The sequence below is a fragment of the Podarcis melisellensis genome, assembly GCF_964234715.1.
Source record: "Podarcis melisellensis genome assembly, chromosome: 13".
In the NCBI taxonomy this organism is placed as follows: Eukaryota; Metazoa; Chordata; class Lepidosauria; order Squamata; family Lacertidae; genus Podarcis; species Podarcis melisellensis.
Genome location: NC_138545.1, coordinates 15,085,947 through 15,105,063, shown reverse-complemented (window position 1 = coordinate 15,105,063; position 19,117 = coordinate 15,085,947).

Below are 19,117 nucleotides of genomic sequence, written 5' to 3'. Positions count from 1 at the left end.
GACCTCCAACGATACTGAAGAGCCCTCCCCAATTGGCCATTATAACACATTAATCCGAAAACTCCAACCGCTATTGTCAAGACTCGGGAGATCTAGCCACAATGCGTCCCCTACCAACAAAAAATGGTTTGACCGCGAATGCATCCAGGCAAAACTTATACTCAGGGAATGCTTTAAGGTCTTCCAGCAAAATCCTAACCCTATCACTAAATTAGAGTTACAACTTAAAAAAAAGAACTACAAAGAGTTACTAAAAACCAAAAAAAGAACCGCAGACTCTCTCACCTGGCAGGCCCTCATAAAAGCGTCAATAGAAAAAGACAATACCAACTTCTGGAAAATTATTTCCAGCCAAACCAAAGCTCCTAACGAGGGCACAATAATCCCTGCAAACTCATGGGAAGAGCACTATAAAGTGCTGTTTAAGGAACATCGACCTTCTGCGCTGCTTAACATCCCCTTAGACAATGATACATCATGGCCCCCAACATCTGAAACTGAAATCACTTCGTTAATTCTACAAATGAAATCTGGCAAAGCCCCAGGAAGTGATTTCATTGTTGCTGAACTTCTGAAAGCGCAAATAAACTGGTGGGCCCCGGTTCTTGCAAATCTATTTTCATATATAGATAAGACAACTGAAATCCCTAAAGATTGGGGACTGGCTATAATTGTGCCTATATTTAAAAAGGGTAACCCCTCTGACCCATCTAATTATAGACCAATTAGTCTCCTGAATGTGATCTGCAAACTTTATACAAAACATCTATGCCTAAAATTATGTGAATGGTTAGATCATAATGATTTACTAGAAATTGAACAAGCAGGGTTTACATCTGGACGTTCCACTATTGATCACTGCTTAGTGTTAGATTATTTTGTCTATAAGTATGTGAAACATTGGAAAAAGTCACTGTATGCAGCCTTTGTGGACCTAAAGGCAGCATTTGATTCTGTATCCAGGGGTAGGCTCTGGGCCAAATTGGCCAATATGGGTATTAACAGAAGGTTATTACTTCTGATGATTAAGCTTCATGAGAACAACACCCTCCAGATAAGACTTGCACAGGACGGCAGACTCTCTAGAGAAATCCCAGTCCAAAGAGGAGTTAGACAAGGATGCCTATTAGCCCCATTTTTATTTAACATCTATGTTAACTCCCTGGTCACATGCTGCCGTGAAATTGAAACCCACCCCCCCGTGTTCTCTAACGGCAGAAAAGTACCAGTTTTAATGTATGCGGATGACGCTGTTCTTCTCTCTCAAACCAAAGTGGGTCTGAAACGTGCCTTAGGAAAGTTTAGTGACCAATGTAACACTGAACTGTTAACAATTAACTTTGCCAAAACCAAAATTGTACATTTTAACCGCTCCTTCAGGAAAGATAATTGGAGCGTAAAGGGAAACGCCATTGAACAGACTAAGACCTTCCAATACTTAGGCATTACTTTCTCTTACAATGCCAAATTGTCAACACACCTGACCACATCAGCTATATCAGCAGGAAGAAGTGCAAATGCCATCCTTAGATTATTCAGAAGGAAAGGAGCCGGCTTTCTACCGATGGCCCTAAAAGTCTTTCAGGCAAAATCTTTAGCCCAACTCCTGTATGGCACTCAAATTAGCCCCTCTGTCAACCTTAAGACCCTTGAAACAGTACAATCAAAATTCTTAAGATCACTATTTGCCACCCCAAAGTGTACACCTAATGCAGTCTTAAGGCAAGAGGCAGGACTACCCAGAGTGGAATTAAAAGTCTGGGAGCAAGCAATATCCCTCTGGCTGAAAATCCATTACAATCCTAAGGGACTGTTACCTTGCTTCCTGGCCGCAGTTCCCTATCCTCCTTGGCTTATGCAAATAACTAACAAGATCAAACAAATTGGCCTAAACCCTGAAAATCTCTTTCTTGGAACTCAGAACAAGGCAAAGGCAATTATCACTCAGAGACTTTACGATGTCGAATTACAACAAGAAGACGCCCTACTCCCGGAGACATATAGATGTTTAAAAGCTTGGCCTAACTTTGCAGCTGCCCCTTATTTAACTAACATCACCAACGAAGCTTATAGATGGGCTTTCTCCAGAGCCCGTTTTGAGACAATGCCCTCAGCAGTGCTGTACGGCAAATTCACGCGGGTACCGATGCATGCACGTCTCTGCCCCTGTATGTCTGATAGGGTGGAATCTGTTACACACATCCTTCTGTCCTGCAGATTTTATAGTGAAGAGCGAGCTCGACTTATCTTGCCGCTTTTGTCAAAATTCGTACCCCTACGGCATTATTTGGAATCCTCCCCCGAAATTCTAAGAAAATACCTTCTGGAGGATTCCTCGGGCTCAATATCACATGAGGTGGCCAAATTTTGCGCTCTAGCAATCAGGAAGCGTAGATTTCTGCTGTTGGATGGCACATAGCGAGGTTCCCTTGTGTAATCTTTTTTCTTCTTCTTCCTGATGTTCTTGTGGATCTCCTTTTTGTTTGACCTTGTGATGTTTGGTGTCGCTGGCTTTTGCCGCAACAAAACTTGGTAAACTTGGTAAACTTGGACTTCTGAAGCCCACCCCATATTGCTGTGTTAACCGATCTTTTAGTTTTTCTTATAGATTTTTGCTCACCCATTGTCTATGCCTGGTTAAGTATTCTATGTATATGTTTGGTTCTTGCTCTTATTTGTTTGGTGGTTGTTCGCTTGGATTCATACTGTTATGCTGCTTATTTAGATGTTTTGCTTATGCTGGTCTATGACCGTAATAAAGAACTTGACTTGAGTCCACATTTAAAGTGTCGTGTCCAAGTCCTTTTTTTCTTTTGTCCCCGTGCTTTCCCTGCAAAACCAGTTTGCTATGTGTGTGTGAGGGCTCAGCCACACTTCCTTTTGCCTCTACTTTCTAGGTCCACGTTTAAAGTGTCGTGTCCAAGTCCTTTTTTTCTTTTGTCCCAGTGCTTTCCCTGCAAAACCCTGCTTTTTACTACTGATTTGGAACAAACAGCAATTCATGTTTTCCACAGTTTGCTGTTTGCTCCATTTCTACGATAAGGAACGGGCTTTCATGGGGAAAGTGCTGAGGCAAAGAAAAAAGGAAAAGGGCACACATGTACATATAAAGCACATACAGTGGTACCTTGGATTAAGAACAGCTTAGTTTATGAACAACTTGGATTAAGAATGCTGCAAACCTGTAAGTAGGTGTTTTGGTTTGTGAACTTTGCCTTGGAATCAGAAAATGTTCCGCTTCCTATTGAGTGCATTCCACTTGTTACATTTAGTTCCCTGTTGCTATGGGAAAGCACGCCTTGGTTTAAGAATGGTTTGGTGTAAGAACGGACTTCCAGAATGGATAAAGTTTGTAAACCAAGGTACCACTGTATATCAAATACAAAATATCATCTTTCATTGTGCATGGGGTGGGGGGGGTAAGCTCTCACATACTATGCATACTGACAGATAGACACACCTGTGGTATCTTGTAGATATTTAAGATGTGGGGCATTTGCTTGGAGTTCTGAGAGGTGAGCCCTCCAATGATGGCCATTAGCTTGTATGTCTTGTCACAGATGTAGTTAAGGGGGTTCCCCTGTCTTAGGAAAAGGAGATCCATAGTCCCTTTACAGGAGCCCATTTCATTGTAAGCATTTTTAGTGATGGTGGCAAATACTGTGCTGTTGGGTAAGAGTCGGGGATTCCTCTTGATCTCAACCATGGCAAACACAAAAACAAGGACATGATGGTAGTAATTTGGCAAATAGCTGTGAAGATATTTCAATGTAGACTGAGGGATTTCATGGGACCGTTGAGTTAATTTAATGCAAATGCAATTTAAGTTGAGTTTCACAGATATTATAAATCATTAGCAATTTAATGTTATTGTTTGAAGAAGAAACATTACATTGCTTCATATATTATTATTATTATTATTATTATTATTATTATTATTAAATTTCCTTTGCCACTCCCTTCCTTCCAAAGAGCTCATGTGACAAATGCTAATGTAGCAATATAATAAAAAAATGAAATGAGAATATACAGTGGTACCTCGGGTTACATACACTTCAGGTTACAGATGCTTTAGGTTACAGACTCCGCTAACCCAGAAATAGTACCTTGGGTTAAGAACTTTTGCGGTGGCAGCGGGAGGCCACCATTAGCTAAAGTGGTGCTTCAGGTTAAGAACAGTTTCAGTTTACAGATTACGTTTCAAGGAGTAAAAATAATTGTCGCCGGAATATATGCGCCTAATGATAAAAAATTGGTTTTCTTCTCCGAATTAGGTAATAAGTTACTAGAGTGGATGGATCAAAAAATGATATTGATGGGGGACTTTAATGGAGTGGTGTTACCAAATCTAGATAGATCAACAAAAAAGCAAGAGATGAAGGAAGGCAAGTTACCCCGAACGTTTTTTGATTTGGTCGATAACATGGGACTAATTGATGCTTGGAGATTTAAAAATCCTACTACAAAACAGTATACTTTTTTCTCAAACCCAAGTCAGAGTTGGGGGAGAATAGATTATATTTGGATATCGAAGGAATTGACAGTAAGTAAATCTGAAATTCTCCCACAAACCATATCCGACCATAATCCAGTATTTATAGAGATAAAGGGTAAAGATGTTAGAGCATTCAGATGGAGAATGAATGAATATCTATTTAATGATCAAAAGATAGTAAGCAAGGCAAAAGAAACAATTGAAGAATACTTCAAGTGGAACTTAAATAAAGGGACAGCTATAGAAACGGTTTGGGATGCAGGAAAGGCTGTTATGAGGGGCTTCCTAATTCAGAAAAATAGCCACTTAAGAAAAGGAAAAGAGAAAAAGAAAGGAGATTCTAACACAGCTTATGGAGAATGAAAGACAATTAACTATTAAACCAGGAGATGAGACAATAAAACAAAATATAAAGATACTACAAGCCCAATTTTCTATGATAGTAAACCAGGAGATTGAGTGGAGAATCAAAATGATGAAACAAAAAAGCTTTGAATCAGCTAATAAAATAGGGAAATATCTGGCGCGGCAATTAAGATAAAGGAAAAAACAAAATACGATCTGCAAGATAAGGGACGGAGAAAGGATAGTGGAAGATCCAAAAGAAATAAAAAGGATATTCCAGAAGTATTACAAGGACTTATATAAAAGAGAAGAGGAAATAGATCATGAAATAGAACACTATCTGGAAGAACATCATCTACAACAGATTGCAACGGAAGAAAAAGAGATATTAAACCAGATGATTACAGAAGAAGAGATTAGGAAGGCAATAAAAAAAAATGAAAATAGGAAAAGTGCCGGGGCCGGATGGCTTACCGGCCAAATATTATAAAACATTAAGCGACCAACTATGTCCAATATTATGTGAAGTTATGAATAACACCTTAAAAGAAGGAAGGATTCCGAACACCTGGAAGGAAGCCTATATTACTTTAATCCCTAAAAAAGATGTGGACGCCCTAGAGGTGAAAAATTACAGGCCGATTTCGTTATTAAATAACGATTATAAATTGTTCGCGGATGTAATGGCAGAAAGATTAAAAAAAGTATTAAATAGAAGAATTCACAAAGATCAAATGGGCTTCCTACTGGGGAGATAACTGAAGGACAACGTAAGAAATGTGATAGATATCATTGAATACCTGGAAAGCTGAATAGATAAGCAGACGGCCTTGATATTGATCAATGCCGAAAAGGCATTCGATAATGTCTCTTGGCATTTTCTGAAAGAAAATTTGAAAATGATGGGGATGGGAGAAAGATTTAGAAAAGGTATTGAAGCTATCTACCATGAGCAAAAAGCGAAACTTGTAATAAATAATAGTAAATCAGAATTTTTTGATATATCCAAAGGGACTAGACAAGGTTGTCCCTTGTCTCCTTTATTATTTATAACAGTATTGGAAGTACTTACTAAGAGACTGAGGGAAACAACAGAGGTTAAAGGAGTCAGGGTAGGGACTAAGGAACACAAAATCAAAGCCTTTGCGGATGATATTGTATTAACATTAGAAGATCCAAAGAATAGTGCACAAGAAGCCTTACAAAAATTTGAAGAATTTGGCGTAGTGTCAGGCCTTAAAATGAACAAGAATAAGACCAAAATGCTGACCAAAAATATAACTAAAGAACATGTAGATTTAGAACAAAAAACGGGAATTATGACAGCAAAGAAGGTGAAGTATCTTGGAGTGTGGATCACAGCTAAAAATATCAACTTATATAAGGACAACTACAAGGTCACGTGGAAGAATATTAAGAAAGATTTAGAAATCTGGGAGAGAATGAGACTATCCTTTTTGGGGAGGATAGCGCTTATCAAAATGAATGTTCTGCCCAGAATGTTATTTTTATTTCAAACTATTCCTGTACTTAAAGGGTTAAAGCAATGCCTTGGCGAGATACATCTGGCAGGGAAAAAGACTGTGAATAAAAATGAAAATACTAGTAGACAAAAAAGAAAGAGGGGGTTTTTCCCTACCGGATCTAAGCTTATACTATGAAGCGGCGTGTTTAACGTGGCTGAAAGATTGGATAAGACTAGAAAATATTGACATTTTGGATTTGGAAGGCTTTGATAACAGGTACGGATGGCACTCATACCTATGGTACGATAAGGCGAAAATACATAGAGGCTTTCTAAATCATATATTTAGAGGACCAATACTCCAAGTATGGGAAAGAAATAAAAATCTATTGAAAAGGAAGACACCTTGGTGGATTTCACCAATAGAGGTGTTAACTGTTAAAAAAATTAAGATGGAAGGGAAAAACGCCACATATGAAGAACTTGCGTGGAAAACTGAACAAGGCATTAAACTTAAACCTTATGAAGAGATAAAGAATGCATTTACAGGGTGGCTGCAATACCACCAGGTAAATGATCTGCTAAAAGAAGATAAAAAGAAACTAGGATTTGAAGATAAAAAATCTAAATTTAATGTGGAAGTTATAGAAAGTAAAAATAAAACATTGTCCAGGATGTATGATATTTTACTGGAGTGGTACACAAAAGACGAGGAGGTGAAGGAGGTCATGACTAAATGGGCGATAGATATTGGCTATAACATTGACTTTGAGAGGTGGCTGGAACTGTGGAATGTCAATATGAAGTTCACGGCGTGTACGGCATTAAGGGAAAACCTAGAATCATAGAATCATAGAAGCATATAGTTGGAAGAGACCACAAGGGCTATCGAGTCCAACCCCCTGCCAAGCAGGAAACACCATCAGAGCACTCCTGACATATGGTTGTCAAGCCTCTGCTTAAAGACCTCCAAAGAAGGAGACTCCACCACACTCCTTGGCAGCTAATTCCACTGTCAAACAGCTCTTACTGTCAGGAAGTTCTTCCTAATGTTTAGGTGGAATCTTCTTTCCTGTAGTTTGGATCCATTGCTCCGTGTCCGCTTCTCTGGAGCAGCAGAAAACAACCTTTCTCCCTCCTCTACGTGACATCCTTTTATATATTTGAACATGGCTATCATATCACCCCTTAACCTCCTCTTCTCCAGGCTAAACATGCCCAGCTCCCTTAGCCATTCCTCATAAGGCATCGTTTCCAGGCCTTTGACCATTTTGGTTGCCCTCCTCTGGACACGTTCCAGTTTGTCAGTGTCCTTCTTGAACTGTGGTGACCAGAACTGGATACAGTACTCCAGGTGAGGTCTGACCAGAGCAGAGTACAGTGGCACTATTACTTCCCTTGATCTAGATGCTATACTCCTATTGATGCAGCCCATCAACCTGTGGAAAATGACCTACAGGTGGTATCACATGCCAGTGAAGCTAGCTAAGATTTATAGATTGAAGAACAAAAGATGCTGGAAATGTGGGGAGGTAGAAGGCAGAAATGTGGTGGTCATGCAGCAAAGTGAAAGGCTTTTGGGAATCGATCTATAACGAGCTTAAAAAAATTTTTTAATACACCTTTCCCAAAAAGCCCGAAGCTTTTCTGCTAGGAATGATGGGCAAAGAAATTAAAAAAGAAGATAAAACATTATTTTTATACGCCACAACAGCCGCAAGAATTATGTTGGCACAAAACTGGAAAATGGAGGTAATACCCACTATAAGTGACTGGCAGGTTAATGTGATAAACTATGCCGAGCTGACTAGAATAACAGGAAGATTAAGGGATCAAGATGAACAGAAATTTCATGATAATTGGAACAAATATTTTATGTATATTGGAACTAAATTTCAGATGACACTGGCGGGGTTGGAATAACTCTAACAGTAAATGATTAGTATGTAAAAAAGATAAAATACGTGACCATAAAACTTATTTGATACTTACCAAAGGAGTGGAGGGAAGCCCAAGGCTCGGTAGAGCCTAATTCAACTTTGTATTATACATATGATTTATGGAACGGATATAATATGTGCAAGCTATGTAATGAATTTTGTATATGTCTATATGTGTATATATATGTAATATCAATAAAAATTTATCGGCTAAAAAAGAAAGAAAGAACAGTTTCAGGTTAAGAACAGACCTCCAGAACGAATTAAGTACTTAACCCAAGGTACCACTGTATTTAAAACAATTATAACTAAAAACATTTTGAAACATTACAAGATTTTTATCTTGTCCACTGAATTTTCTTATGCAGGAATTGATCACATTAAGAATCTCTGCCTCATCATGAGTCATTTTCAGTTTAATGTCCCAAAACTTCGAACAACTTCACATTCTCTTCTGATTCAAATGGAATAATCAGTCCCCAGCATACTCTTGACACCATGCTGCAAATCCCTAGAGAACATCCCAACAGTTTCATATGTTTGTTGAACAACACAGGAGACAGAATACGCCCTTGCGTAAACTGACAACTCAATAGCAGTGAGGTCGAGCAACTGCTTCTCTGCTACTTTATGGCAATGATCTTGCAGTTAGGAGCAGAACCTCCAAATCCCATCACCCTTTCTGATTCGTGAAGAACACCATAAGCAGTGTTGTTGAAAGCTGCCAAGAGGACAAGGAAAGCCAAGGAAGTCTCACTCCCCTTGCATCTCTCCTGATGAAGACCATCCATCAGAGTTACCAAAGCTGTCTCAGTCCTAAATCTGTGCTTGAACCCTTACTGAAATTGGTCTGAAGCCATGTGCTCTTAAGAATGGTTGATTCATTATTTGTATTTCTTTGAAACAGCCTGGTTTGAAGTGGCGCTGTCTTCTCTCTGTGCATATATATCTGTCCATCTATCTAATTTATAAATGTGAATAAATTAATAAAAAAATTACCAGACGCTTCATCTTTTATACCTCTTTTTTACACTGGAGACTCACCGGTTTGATATTCATCCCTATGATGATAATGCCTCATTCAGCATGTCAAGCAGAAAAGTTATGGTCTAGTTATCTCAACAAGTTTTTCCTTTTCATTTTTTTGCATTGAGGCATTTCACTGAACTTTTTAAATTGTGACATACTATGTATGGCTTATTTTGAGGAAAGTTAAGATTGGTTGGAACTTCATTTTGTGGGGAATAAGAAATCATGAAAAGCGCTGTGATGTAGTGACGAGGTTGTGTAGGTGCAGAGGACTCCAGTTCTATCTCAAAACAAAACCGTTGATACTGGCCAAATACACATAAACCTATGCCTTATTTTCAAATGAGATATGATAGTTAGTGCTTTATCTCATGCAGAAACTCAATTAATTCTGTATGGATAATGTAATAGAAAACCCCATGATGTTGTGACCAAACTGCTAAATTTTGGTATGAAGAAGTTGGGGTCCAATGATCTGAGTTATGAAGTTTAATATCACAACTGCACTGATCTTAATGTATGTTTCAAGAAAAATTATACATTTGGAAGCATAGCAGGATCAAAATTGAAACTGAATAAATACATACCATCCAACATAACACAGCCCAAATCTGGGACACCATCTTCCAGGTCCAAAATCCTGCTCAAATCATGTGGCCCGTGAGAGATCACAGACCCAGAAAAAGCACTTTCTTCTGGTATGGTGGCCAAAAATGCACTGTTTGGGACACCACACAAGATCACAACCCCCCCAAACCACTTTTCCAAGGCAAGATCTTTGCCCAAAATTGCATGAGAGCAAGGCACCCGTAATGGCCACTGTGCTCTCATTGGATAAAACAGAATGTTCCAGTTTTTCTAGGGCAGTTGATGGGTATGTAAATACATAAAACATAGAGATCAACCTTTCTGAAGAAAGAGTGGTAACAATAGTTTAGGTGTTACTATTAATCGAGAACAGCAGTAATCAATCTTCTTTTAACTTCCATTTGTACAACTTGTGCTGACACACACACACACACACACACACACACACACAACCTAGAATAATGAATAGTTTTTGCCATATTCAAACTAAGATACTCAACTGAAATACAAATTCTGCCATATAGATACTATTGATAATGTCAATAAATCGACTTACCGGAGTCTCATTTGTGGATTAGGATATGTCGTATATGGGAACTTATGAAACTCGGGAATAACAATAGAGGCAAATTCAGCAATGGCAAGATTCTCCAGAATGCTAAAGCCATTTTGAGGTTTTGGCTGCTGACCCAATCTGCTCTCTGCATTTGTGCTGACAATCTCAGGGAACTGCAGGAGCAGAAGGAGCAGCAATAATGAAGTCCATCTCACTACCAACAAGTCTTTACCACAGCTGGACACATTCATTGTGCAGATACTCAGAGCAGGAGTAGCTCCAAGACCACCTTGAAAAACCCCATAAAGTTTAAACAAACGTTGTTATTTCACACATTGCCATCTAGCTTATCAAGCATTGGCTTGATAGAATGCTTCCAAGGAGCTGCTTATAAAAGCTTGCTTTGAAACTTGTGTTTATGTATGGAAGGCAGCATTTCATCAACTCCTGAAGCAAATCCATCTGTTTCTGTCTTCCTGAGACCAGTGGGATCTCTGTACAATTACATGAGAACAGTGATCATGATAATTCAGAGCAGATAATTACCTTTTCCAATATCCTCATCTGTCAGCAAAGTTAAGGAAAGCTTATTAACTTTTTCATACTCAATGCCTGCTAATGAACTGGTCAGTGCTGGAATCTGTAGCATAACGGGAAGACAGGAGTGCTTTTCTAGTTAAGAAGAGTAGCAAATATGTTCCAACCATTAGTAGCTTAGAAATTTATAGGTTATAAAAAAATGTCATCTTTTGTGTTAAAAGCTTGAAATGTCACCATGACTATCAATATTAATTCCAAAAGCTCAGGCCATGGCAGGCGACTCAAGTTTTCTCTCGGGTTCAAACCTTAATGACCTTGCAGCTGGTTCTGTTCCACAGTTTGTGATCTCATCTCTTCTAGCACACGCCTGTACTTTAGTCCAAATTAAGCTCTAATTAACAGAAGAACCTCGGCTTTTTAATGGCAGCGTAGGAGGGTTTTCGGCAGGTGAAGCGCTTTTGCACTCAGTGCCTCCCTGCCTCCCGCATTCCATGCTGGAGTGAAAGCCAGGTACCTAGATGAACTGCGAGTGAAACCCGTTCCCCCCTGTCCCTGGGAGGAACTTGCAAGAATAATTACCCTCAACCATCCTTGCTTTTCCTTCGCCAATGACCTCCTGCTGTCATGGGAGTTGCCTCCATTAAGGCAGACCAGAACCGGAAGCCAGGAACAGGGCCTCTACCCTTGCTTCCATTGGGACTTAAGAAATTAAGACTGGTGACTGGGTACATGGTTTGGGCCTGTGGGCCCTAACATAGAAAAGAAAAGTGACACAACAATATCAGTCCTGGATCTCCTCAAAGGGTCTGCTGGGATTTTAATTGGGGTGCCTGTAGTAGGACAAACTGCAGATTCACACATGAGTGTGAGTGGTGTCTCGCATCACATCCATAGATATCTTGCAGCAGGGGCTGCTCCCCCTTTTGAGGTTCCCAGGGCTTTGTCCCCAAGGACCAACAAAAGGACACCAGTACGAATAAAATTTAACTTTTGAATTCCCAACTTTTTAAGCACCCCTCCTTTTTGAAATTTGAAAGCTGTAAAATTCAACATGCCCTGCTGTGTGATCGTTTTCCTCAACTCCCCCCCCCCCAAATATTCACATGCTAAGAGTCATTTTGAGAGTTATTTATTAATTGAAATTTTTTTCTACTCTGCTTTTCAAATCAATGCTCCAAGAAAGGATCACATACACAAACATGTATAAATATTAGCTAAAATTAACACAATTGTACTGGCCAGATGCACCCTAAATTTGTTTTCAGCATCACCATCATCATTTTATTTGTACGTATGTACATGTGCATTTTTTGACCAAACTGCGGGAGGCAGTGGAAGACAGAAGTGCCTGGCGTGCTCTGGTCCATGGGGTCACAAAGAGTCGGACACAACTAAACGACTAAACAACAACAACATGTGCATTTATATCCCATTTTATGTTTGTATGTATGCCGCCTTTCCACAGTTAAAACAATGCTCAAGGCAGCTTGCAATATGAAAAATATGATTTACATAATTACAAACAGATGGGCCAGATGGAGAGAGGCAGGAACAGGGTCCTCAGGCACTCAACAGTGGAGTCCTGAGCACACAAAATGCTCTGAATTCCAGCACTGAGTCATTGATAATCAGGCCTCCATTAGAAAGTAATAATACTACTACTAATAATTTATTATTTATACCCCGCCCATCTGAGTGGGTTTCCCCAGCCACTCTGGGTGGCTTCCAACCGACTATTAAAAACAATACAGCATCAGACATTAAAAACTTTCCCAAAAAGGGCTGCCTTCAGTTGTCTTTTGAAAGTACAAATGCCTTGACATTCGATGGGAGGGCGTTCCACAGGGCAGGCGCCACTACCGAGAAGGCCCTCTGCCTGGTTCCCTGTAACCTCACTTCTTGCAGTGAGGGAACCGCCAGAAGGCCCTTGGCGTTGGACCTCAGTGTCCGGGCTGGATGATGGGAGTGGAGATGCTCCTTCAGGTATACAGGACCGAGGCCGTTTAGGGCTTTAAAGGTCAGCACCAACACTTTGAATTGTGCTCAGAAGTGTACTTGGGGCCAATGAAGATCTTTCAGGACCGGTGTTATATGGTCTTGGCGGCCACTCCCAGACTAGCTGTCGCATTCTGCATTACAGTGGTACCTCGGGTTAAGTACTTAATTCATTCCGGAGGTCCGTACTTAACCTGAAACTGTTCTTAACTTGAAGCACCACTTTAGCTAATGGGACCTCCTGCTGCCACTGCGCCGCCGGAGCACAATTTCTGTTCTCATCCTGAAGCAAAGTTCTTAACCCAAGGTAATATTTATGGGTTAGCGGAGTCTGTAACCTGAAACATATGTAACCTGAAGCATATGTAACCCGAGGTACCACTGTAATTGCAGTTTTTGAGTCACCTTCATATTTTTTTAAAAAATTAAATTTTTATTGATTTTCAACCAGAATACATTTATGTACATTTGTTATACAAATAGATCTCATATAAAACCATGAGCTCTGCCGAGCTTCAGACTTCCTTCCCCTCCTTCGGTAAGTATCTTATAATTTCATTACATCTCGTATTTTATTCGTTTATCTAATTAACCATATGCTGTTGAAGTTAATCAAACCCTGCCAGTGTCTTTAAAGATTTACAATTATCTCTTATATACACCAAATATTTACTCCAATTTTCAGAAAACTTCTGATCTTCCTGATCTCGTATTCTCCCTGATAATCTAGCCAGTTCCGCATAATTTATCAATTTAACCTGCCGGTCCGAAATAGTTGGTAATACATTTGTCTTCCATTTCTGGGCCAACATAATCCTTGCTGCCGTCGTGGCATACAAAAATAAATTCTTATCCTTCTTTTTAACCTCCTTTCCCACTAATCCCAAAAGAAAGGGTTTTTTTTGAAACATATACTTAAAGATTTTGTTAAGCTCATTATAAATTAAATCCCAAAAGCCCTTCACCTTTCGACATTTCCACCACATGTGATACAGATCTCCATCTACCTCTCCACATTTCCAACATTTCTTATTTTTCATTCTGTACATCTTTGCCAGTTTTACCGGCGTAAGATGCCACCTAAAAATCATTTCCCATAAATTCTCTTGTAGTGCCGTGCACGCCGTAAATTTTAAATTCTCACTCCATAATTCCTGCCATGCTTCCAATTCAATATTGTAACCAAAATCATTTGATCATGACTTCCTTTACCTCCTCATCTTTAGTGTACCAATTCAGTAATAGGTCATATGTTTTTGACAGCAATTTGTCTTTCCCATCTATAATATCTACATGGAATTTTGATTTCTTGTCCTCAAATCCCAACCTCCTTTTGTCTTTCTTCAGTATCTCATTAACTTGATGATATTGCAGCCACCCGGTCAATAAATTCTCCACTTCTTCATACTTCTTTAGTTTTAGACCCTGGTCTGTTTTTCTAAGAAACTCTTCATATGTGGCTCTCTTTCCTTCCATATTGGTTTTTTTATGATTAATACTTCTGTTGGAGATATCCACCAACACTTCTGTTGGAGATATCCACCTGAAACTGTTCTTAACTGTCCGTACTTAACCTGTACTGTTCGTACTTAACCTGAAACTGTTCTTAACCTGAAGCACCACTTTAGCTAATGGGGCCTCCTGCTGCCACTGCGCTGCCGGAGCACAATTTCTGTTTTCATCCTGAAGCAAAGTTCTTAACCCGAGGTAATATTTCTGGTTAGCGGGGTCTGTAACCTGAAGCGTATGTAACCTGAAGCATATGTAACCCGAGGTACCACTGTAATTGCAGTTTTTGAGTCATCTTCAAAGGTAGCCTCACATAGAGTGCATTGCAGTAGTCCAAGCGGGAGATAACTAGAGCATGCACCACTCTGGCAAGACAGTCTGTGGGCAGGTAGGGTCTCAGCCAGAGTACAAGATGGAGCTGGTAAATAGCTGCCCTGAACACAGAATTGACCTGCGCCTCCATGGACAGCTGCGAGTCCAAAATGACTCCCAGGTTGCACACCTGGTCCTTCAGGGGCACAGTTACCCCATTCAGAACCAGGGAGTCCTCCACACCAGCCCGCCCCCTGTCCCCCCAAAACAGTACTTCTGTCTTGTCAGGATTCAACCTCAATCCGTTAGCTGTCATCCATCCTCCAACTGCCTCCAGACACTCACACAGGACCTTCACTGCCTTAACTGGTTCTGATTTAAAAGAGAGGTAGAGCTGGGTATCATCCGCATATTGATGAACACCCAGCCCAAACCCCCTGATGATCTCTCCCAGCGGCTTAATGTAGATGTTAAAAAGCATGGGGGAGAGGACAGAACCCTGAGGCACCCCACAAGTGAGAGCGCAGGGGTCTGAACACTCATCCCCTACCACCATTTTCTGGACATGGCCCAGGAGAAAGGAGGGGAACCACTGTATAGTTGAGAATATTAAAGAGGGCCATTATTATCTACTCTGCAATTATCTTAATCACTCATCAGACTGTTGCACTGGGATTCAAAGACAATTGAGGGGCTGGAATAGAAACGTGGATGAATCCACCTCAAGAGCTAAGGAAATACTTCTCTCCATTTATAAAGGTGGGTTTCAAAACAACCTTTTATACATAGCTCTTGGTAAGGAATATGCCAGACATATGTTGAGAGTTCAAATTAGAATCAGTGAAAGAAGCAAAGATTACTTATCCCTTAGTGTGTTTCCAAGGTTGTTTTGGAGTTGTTTTCAGGACTGATAATTCACTTGACTATTGTTCGGTGTGCTTGCCTAAATTAACGTATCTGTCAGTGACTGCTACAATTTTCTGGTAACCAAATGTCATTGCTGCTGTTCCTCCTCCTGCTGCTGCTGCCTCACATTGTCAGCAAAAATGGGAAGAATGGATGTGGTTGGCAACAAAAGGTTCAAAATGACTTTAGTATTCTAGAGGGTATTGTCATTGGTGAATTCCTTTCTTTCTTTATTCCTTTCTTGAATGATGTCTCATTTAATAAAACTCCACATGTGGATATCAGTGGCTAGTAAGTCAATATTTTATTATATAAAAATATAATGTTGGGGCAATTTATAATTCTGTTTGAATAGCCTAATGAAAATAGCCAAAATAGTTCATTATTCATAGTCTTATTTTAGTCAGAATTTAAGGAAATGAGCTAACCTGTGAAGACTGCTAGGTTGCTGTTTTCCATATATATATATATATTTCTAAATTTGCTTGAAGATAGCAAACCATTCATACAATTCTTTTTCAGAAATAATCCAGGTAATGTGTTCCATTTCAGTTTGTGCTCTATTTTCATTTGACTTTGCTTCCATGAAAAACTATTGTTTAACAAAGCAAAGGTATGGCCGGTGTGGTTTAACAGATCTCACTTGATACTGAGAAAATTTGAAGCCAATACTCTCCACACCTGAAGTCAACAGCCTAGCTATTCCATAACACAAGCTTTCCATTCCTCCTTCACCAAGTGTTTAGGTTCCTGCACAAGACAAATTCTTACAAGTAAGGTGCATTGAGTTAGGCTCACATGCTAGAGTATACCTTAAATAATGATCTTTCTTTGCACAGAGCAAAGTTACAGACTTAGCAGGAGAGGCATGAAGGAAGAGAGCTAATAACGTCTAGTCAGGTCTTTTGTAGTGACTGAAAGTGGATGAGAGGGAGCTGCCTAGCTAGAGATGGATACATACAGTATATTGATACACAGATTGATTGGACCAGGACAAAGCAAATCAATTTCAAACAAATACAGCCCATGAATCACAGTCATCAAAGAGGATATGCCTTTAGTTAGAAAATTTAATAGATGTGGAAAATGAAATGCAGCATAGAAGGATAATGAGGGAACAGTAAAGAATTCTAAAGATATATGGCCTGTGGAGATTTATTTATTGCATTTATATCCCATTTTTTCCTCCAAGGCGGTGTTCATAGGTGTAGAATGTTTAGAAAGGAAATGCCCATAAAAACCAGTGATTATAATATTGGATAGCTTTAGCATACTCAGGAATCAAACGTTTTGTGTCTCTTTTGTAGGAAATGTTTTTGTACATTCTGCAATTTCCGTTTCCTACTCAATTTCCAATGAGTAGATCTCCCCCTACTCATTTAATCCTCCATTCATTTAATCCTCACAACAACCTTGTGAGGTAGGTTAGGCTGAGATGCAGTGACTGTTTCAAGATCACTCAGTGAGCTTCATGGCTAGTGGGGATTTCAATTCTAGTCACCCAGGTCCAAGTCTGACACTCTAACCACCACAACACACTTTCTACTGCACAAAGTTATGAAGATATTTTCTACTGCCTGATATTTAAATAATAGCTTCAAATGATCACAGAACTGTAGCAATGGAAGGGAGTCCAAGGGTCATTTGTTCCAACATCCTGCAATGCAGGAATCTCAGCTAAAGCACCCATGTCAGATGGCGATCCAACCTCTGCCTTAAAAACCTCCAAGGTAGGAGAATCCACAACCTCCTGAAGGAGACTATTCCGCTGTCAGAAAGTTTTTCTGTGTGTTTAGTCAGAATCTCCTTTATTGTAACTTAAAGCAGTTTGTTTGAGTTCTGTCCTCCAGGGCAGATAGTAAATCTACTGTATGTACGTGAAATCAATGAATATATAGCACCCCTAAGTCTACACTGAAATATCATTGCAGTGTGATACCGAATAACTACCACCAAGCACTTGTCTTTATGTTTGCCCTGAACAAGATCAACAAGAATTTCCACCTCTTACCCAACAGAACACTATCTTACATCTTCACACAAAATGCTTTCAATTCAATGGGAACCTGTCTTGCCACTATGCAAATACTTTTCCTGAGCTCGGGGAACCCCCTTAACTACATCTGTGTTAGGAAATACAAGCTAATGGCCATCATTGGTGGACTCACTTCTCATAACTCCAAGCAGATGCCCCACATCTTAAATACCTACAAGATCCCACAGGTATTCCTTTCAATTTTTTATATGCATGGGTGAAACCAGGAGTCGACTTAGTGGGGAAGAGTCATTTGGGTTGCTATCCATGCCATTCACCTCCTCAGAATTGGTCAGACCAAAAGATTCGACTCTTAGCTCTGCAGTGATCTCATTCAACTCAGGGGCTAGCAACACTACATGAGAAAATACTTGTCTTGGAGGCTAGGAGTTGAGTACTGTTTACTTAGGAGACAAGTCCAGAAGGCTTCGTCATCATACTATGTAAATGAAAATTAATAAAATTTCACTTTTATGGAAGAAACCTGTTTGGGTGGGCAGGCCTACATACTCTCATTTGTGGCCAAAACAATCCTGGACCTAACTGGACTAGTCAAGTTCCCTTTGGGTGAGTTTTCCCTCCTCCATTGTGAACTTTCCAGTGAATTGTAATCACAAGGAGCTGAGTTTACTGAAGATGTAGTGGCATATTTTGCCATCTTGTGTTTATTATTATATAGATTTGGAAAAGCTGTTTCCAGAAGATGAAATTTGTACTTGAGATCTATCTTACACACACACACACACACACACACACACACACACACACACACACGCTCATCTCTAATTCTCACAGGAGTGAAAATCAAACAAGAAGGAAATCAGGGTTTTCTTTTCTTTTTCTTTTTTTAAAATGAAAGACACTGTTTGAATCCCCGAATTCTCAGAGCCAAATTCACCTCTGAAAATTTCTTTTTAAAATACAAAAGGCACTGAGTTTATCACGTAGATGTTTGTGTCTAATATGTAGTTATTTTATGGTAACCCTGCTGAAGTTACCATGGTAACCCTGCCTTATTGGGAGAATTTTAGTCTCTGCAATTTTTTTTGGAAAGATCAAATACAGAGGCCTACGGTCCTGTTCTTCTGGACCTTTGAAGAAACCAAGATGAATTGAGGAATAATGAGATAGAGTTCTTAAACTGATTGTTTTAATATTCCTTAGCTGAGCTATGGATCCTTTGCCCCTGCACCAAACGATAAAACACAGTCTAAAAATGTCACTGCCATTTTTCTTAGCTCAGTTATGCTTCTGTTGACCCTGCATTGAGTGATAAAGTACAGTTCTCTTCCATCTATCGGATGAGCCCCAGTGAAAGTCCTCAGTATGTTGGGATTGTTCACTTGCTTCAGCATTTTGGGTGGACCTGGATTGGCCTGATTGTTTCAGATGATGAAAGTGG